This window comes from Marmota flaviventris, chromosome 1 (genome assembly GCF_047511675.1).
Source record: "Marmota flaviventris isolate mMarFla1 chromosome 1, mMarFla1.hap1, whole genome shotgun sequence".
NCBI lineage: Eukaryota > Metazoa > Chordata > Mammalia > Rodentia > Sciuridae > Marmota > Marmota flaviventris.
In genome coordinates this window covers 2062287-2068286 of record NC_092498.1, presented here as the reverse complement: position 1 = coordinate 2068286, position 6000 = coordinate 2062287, and positions in this window count along the sequence as shown.

The window sequence follows — 6000 nt, the reverse complement described above, 5'->3', positions numbered from 1 at the left end:
CAGCGTCTCACTGAGTTGCTTAGCTCCTTGCTGTTGCTGAGGCTGGCTTTGAACTCACCATCCTCCTGAATCAGCCTCCTGAGCTGCTGGGATCACAGGCATGCACTACTACACCCAGGTATAAACAGATCTGAGCACATTTCATAAAATGCGTAATTCAACAAATCAAAGATCTCACTGTGAGATGAACAACCGTAAAACTTCCAGAAGATAATATGTAAGAAAACCTAGTTAACCTTGGTTTTGGGAATGACACTACCAAAAGAATAATCCATGAAAGAAATAAAATGACAAATAGGACTATGTTAAAAACCAAAACTTCTATGCTGTGAAAGGCACTTTGAAGAGAATAAAAAGAAAAGTCACAAAGAAAATCTTTGATACACACATATCTGATCATGGACTTGCATATAAAATATACAAAGAAAGGGGGCTGGGGCTGTAACTCATGGTAGAGCACTTGCCTTGCAGCTGTGAGGCCCTGGGTTCGATCCTCAGCACCGCATAAAAATAAATGAATAAAGATATTGTGTCCATCTACAACTAAAAAATAAATAAATAAATAAATAAAATATACAAAGAATTCTTGTCACTCAACAACAAAAAAGAAACTATTTTTTTTAATGTCAAAAGATCTGAGTGGACACCTCACTGAGGTAGTTTTGAAAATGGAAAATGAGCATATGAAAGATGTTCAATCTCACATGTCATTAGGAAGTTGTAAACTGAAACAAAAATAAAATATCCCTACATGACTATTAGCAATGGCTGAAGTCTAAATGACCTGCCCCATCAATGGCTGTGAGGATGTGGAGCGGCAGGAATCTCAGGCACACTAGCAGGGGTTCGCGAGGGCACAGCCACTAGGGAAGACAGTTGGTGGTTCCCTGCAAGAGTAAGCCCATTCTCACCACATGACCAACCATCGCGCTCTTATTATCCATCCAAAGAAGCTGAAAACCTGGGCCTAATAAAAAACCTGGACAGAATGTTAGGCCACTTTATTCATGATCACAAAACTGGAAGCAACCAAAGGCCCTTCAATAAAGAGAAATGGGATCCACCATGAGAAGACTCTGAGGAACCTCAAGGCCTGCTGCCAAGAGGAACCAGTCAGACATGCTGCCCGGTTCCCGCTCGATGACACGCCTGAAAGGCCAACTGCGGGACAGTTATAGGGCAGGGCTGCCAGGGTTCTAGTGGGCAGCTGGGGGGATAAGGAAGCAGAACAGTTGTGAATGCTGCGCAGTGACGGGTACATGACATTATGCATTTTTCAAAACTCTTAGAGCTACAAAAAAAAAAAAGAGTGAATTCTGATGTAATCGGAATGTACAATAAACATGTTAATAAAGGTAATGAGGAGCCAGGCATGGTGGCATATGCCTTTAGTCCAAGCTACTTGGGAGGCTGAATAAGAGGATTGCTTGATCCTGAGTTTGAGACCAACTGTAACATAATGAGACCTCATCTCAAATATATGTGTGTATATATACACACACAAACAAATATAATAAATATAGAATATAAATTTATGTGTATTTATTTATATATGTGAATACATACACACACACACACACACACACACACGTACCTGGGACCCAGAAATTGCAGTATGCTTAGCCTGAATACCTTTATCATGTCACACATTAGACACAGAGTGAAAATTAGTTATAATATATTGGAGTCAAAAGCAAAGGATGGATTTGCTCCCTTCTCTATTCAGAAAAAAATTTTTAAAGTGAGATCATTTGTATCACCCACTACTTTAGGTTACAGTTGAAGGACTGAAATACAATTCCTTCTGCCTTCCCAGCACAGGAGGCATTTCTATTGTTCCTCATGATCATGTGACATCTGTCAGGGGCACTCTAAACTGTGGGGGGAGGCATTTAAAAACATTTTAAAGAAGAGCTGAAACAGCTTTTCCTAAGCCCCTTTTCACTATTTTATTAATATAAAACAAAACCATAGTACAATCTAAAGGAACAAAAAATTTCAGAAAGTCCCACTGGTGTACCTGAATCTTCAAAGCAATGGCTGCTGCAGAACACTCAGAGATTGGCAATTCCTAACAAATTTCTGGACCTCACGTATTGTAAAACACAGAAATGACTAAGGGTCATTTGAAGAAAGTAAGTAGATGCGAACAAGCTTGGGATAGAAGCTGGTGACTGTGAAGTGGCCGTGGGAAGTCAAGGGCAGTACCAGATCAAGAGAAGTACTTGAAGGAAGGTGGTGACGGTGAAGGTTAAGGGCTCAAAGAACACGCATGCCCAGGGCTTCTGCTTAGGTTAAGCTGGACGTCCAGGGCTCGATAGAGAGGTGGGAGCAGGAGTTGTTCTGACAGCCTGGGAACAGAGGCTCTGGACTTGCAAGAAGGCTGCTTCCCAACAAATCCACCTGAGTCAAAAATATCAACAGCCAAAAGCACTCAATAGACTGATAAGCCCATTGAGAAGTCAAAGGCTCTGCGTCACCATGCCTCCCAGCACCTACTTGGCCCTCTGGTCTTCTCTTTCATCCATCTCCACCATTCCTAGGACAGCCAATAAAGATTCTGAAATTCTAAAACCAGTTAGTTGAATGAGTCCAACACAAAGGCCAGAGGCCCTGGAGAGTGGGCTCAGGACCGGCCTCCCGAACACGGGTCTGCAGCTCACAAACAAATGCCCTGAAGGCAGACCATGGAAGATAAATGCCTGGTGGGTTAGAGATGGTAATAAACCCTGTCTGAGAATGCTGCATTCTGATTATCTAACTTAACCCAACAAAACATACTATCTTGAGAAAGGATGAATAATTGTTCCTTATTCTCCAAATATCAACCATGTCAGGTCTGCTTTTGTTGAGAATCACAAAGTAGTAATTACAGGTTAAAATTTCAAGCAAAATCCTGCAGAAAATACCGTGTGTGACTAACAAGAATGACCAATCTATTTTGGATAGAAAACTTAAATAATCCAATCAATAAATGGTCAAAGGAACTGAACAGGCATTTCACAGAAGAAGAAATATAAATGGTCAAAAACTATATGAAAAAGTGTTTAAAATCTCTAGCAATTAAGAGAAATGCAAATTAAAATTACACTGAGATTCCATCTCACTACAGTCAGAATGGCAACAATCAAAAATATAAGTAACAATAAAATGTTGGCAAGGATGTGGAGAAAAGGTTCACTCATACCAATTTGCCGATGGGACTGCAAATTGGTACAACCACTCTGGAAAGCAATATGGAGATTCCTTAGAAAACTGGGAATGGAACCACCATTTGACCCAGTCATCCCACTCCTCAATTTATTCCCAAAAGACTGAAAAACAGCAAACTACAGTGAAGTGTCAACATCAATGTTTATAGCAGATCAATTCACAATAATTAACCTATGGAACCAACTTAGGGCCCTTCAACAGATGAATGTATAAAGAAAATGTGGTTCATATACACAATGGAATATTATTTATCAATAAAGAAAAATTAAATTATGGCATTTGCTGGCAAATGAATGGAACTGGAGACTATTATGCCAAGTAAAATAAGTCAATCCCCCAAAACCAAAAGGTGGAATGCTTTCTCTGATATGTGGATGCTAACACATAATAAAGTAGGGGAAGGAAGAATAGAAGTTCATTGTATTAGACAAAGAGGAATGAAGGGAGGGATGGGGATGGAGAAGACAGTAAAATGGATCAGATATAACTTTCCTACGTTTATAAATGAATATACAACCAGTGTAACTCCACGTCATGTACAACCACAAGAATGGGATCCTAATTAGAATAAATTATACTCCATGGATGTACAATATGTCAAAATACACTCTACTGGCATGTATATCTAAAAAGAACAATTTAAAAAAAAGTTAAAAAAAAAAAAAACTTGCAGACAGAGGAACTTTCATGAAAATTTAAGCAACTGGATAGCGGCAGGAATGTTTAAAAAAGGGAATGTTTTTGAATTTTGGAAAGTTCAAGAGAAATCCCCTAAAACATACAAAATTAGCAGGCCCTGTACCAAGCAGTCTGCTGCAGTACCCTGTTTTAATCTCATCGCAGTTCCAGGGTGGCAATAGCATCACCATTTGTCATTCAAGTAACAACAGGAAACCAGGCCCACGTGGGCTGCAGTGGCAAGAGGAGTGGGGCAAGCTCCAGGGCTCCCACCAGGCTCCAGAGCTTGACCTCTGTGCAAATCTCACTGTCTTTTCCTGCATAAGCCTCCTTCTGAGGCCCAGGCGGTAGCGCCCACAGCTCCAGGCTCTCACCTGCATGCTGAGAGCTCCTCCACATTGGGGGGAATGTGGAGGAATTTCCCAGTACCACTGGGAAAGTAGCTAATTGGCCCATGGAGGTCACATGCCCACCCCTGGCCGTCCCCAGGGGCAAGTCACAAGGTTTTCTGACTAGCTGAAGCTGGCCACCTGTCCCTCCCAAGACGGGTCCCCAGGCTACTCCTGGAGGATGCTGAGGGAGAAGGAACAAGATCCCCTTTACAGCTCAGGAGCCCATGGTCTAGGAAGATAAAGTGACTTGCTGAAAATCAGACACCTAGAAATAAGTCTAGGTTGACCTTAGGTCTACTTGCCACACCCATATGTACCTGTTTAGCATTAGAATTTAACAAGGCAAAAAGACCCTTACTTAACTTCTAGATATAACACCAAGTTGAAACATAACATTACAACACTGCTTCATTATGAATTTAATCTGGCTAACAAAAAAAAAAATCGTAACCTATTTTAAATATGCTTTTGAAAATTTCAAAAAGGAGTTTCCAGTTTAGAAAATTCATTTCCACTAAGAAAAAATTAGAACCGTAAGTGGAGTTTTATTGTCTTCTTTCATAGATATATCCAAAATTTATGTTAATTTTTAAGTCCTTGGTGATCAATGACTACTTTCCAATCTACCTTGGTAACTTTTTCAGATTTTGCTTTCCAGGAAATTTAAAAAAAAAATTTACATTTACATTTTTTGTACTGTCATATTTTATTCCAATTAAAGTATAAGAAAGTTAAACTAACAAAATAAAGTCACTGTTGTTTGAAAGCAGAAGAAAAAACTTCTACTGACCATGATGAAATATGAGTTAGTAGATTTAAACAACTCAAAAATCAGATGAAAAGCGTAAACTGGTGGTTTGCAGACCTCGACAGCAGGCAGCACAGGACTGTGGTCCTAAGGAAAGGCTGTTTCAGCAGCCTGTGGAGTTTCCGGGCCACAATGCAAACAGGCCCTTGTAGTGGAGTTGAGCACACAGCTCGGATTCCAGGGGCCAGGACGGAAGACCTGTGGAGACTGCTCCGAGGTCTCCTGGAGCTCCTCTAGGTCTTCACCTGAGCACGCACCAGCTCAGGCCTGTGGGGATCGACCCGAAGCCCGGACAGCCCGGGCACTTCCTGGGGCATCTGAGGGCTGTGGCCGGTGGGAAAGCAGCCCTGGGCGCAAGCCTCTTTCAACAGCTCACACCAGCGCCCACAAGGCCTGGCACAACCGAAACTCCCAGGCACCCACAGGGGACAGAAGACCCACAGAAACAGGCCCAGCAGTCACACAGATGCAGGTGCCGATGCAGACAAGTCATCAGAGGCCCGGGACAGCCCAGAGTGACCGACAGCACAGCGGAGGGCACGGGTGACCAGACCCAGTGACCGACAGTGCAGCCGTGGACATGTGTAACAAAGACATGTGTGACCATGCCAGGTGAGTGACAGGACAGCTTCGGACACAGGTGACCAGGTCTGACAGTACCATCACGGCAGGCGGGTGAGCAGGCCTTGCAACCCTGCACACCCACGGACCTGGCTGACCAGGCCCTGTGACCCAGCGTAACCACAAGGGTGACCAGGCCCTGTGACCCAGCCTAACTGCGGCACTAGTGGACCAGGCCTGTGGCCAGGCGACGGCTGGTGCACCTGTAGACACCTGTGACCAGGCCCTGTGGCTGATGACAAGGCGGCGGGCAGGCGACCCAGCGGTGGGCGGAGGGCGCGCGGACCC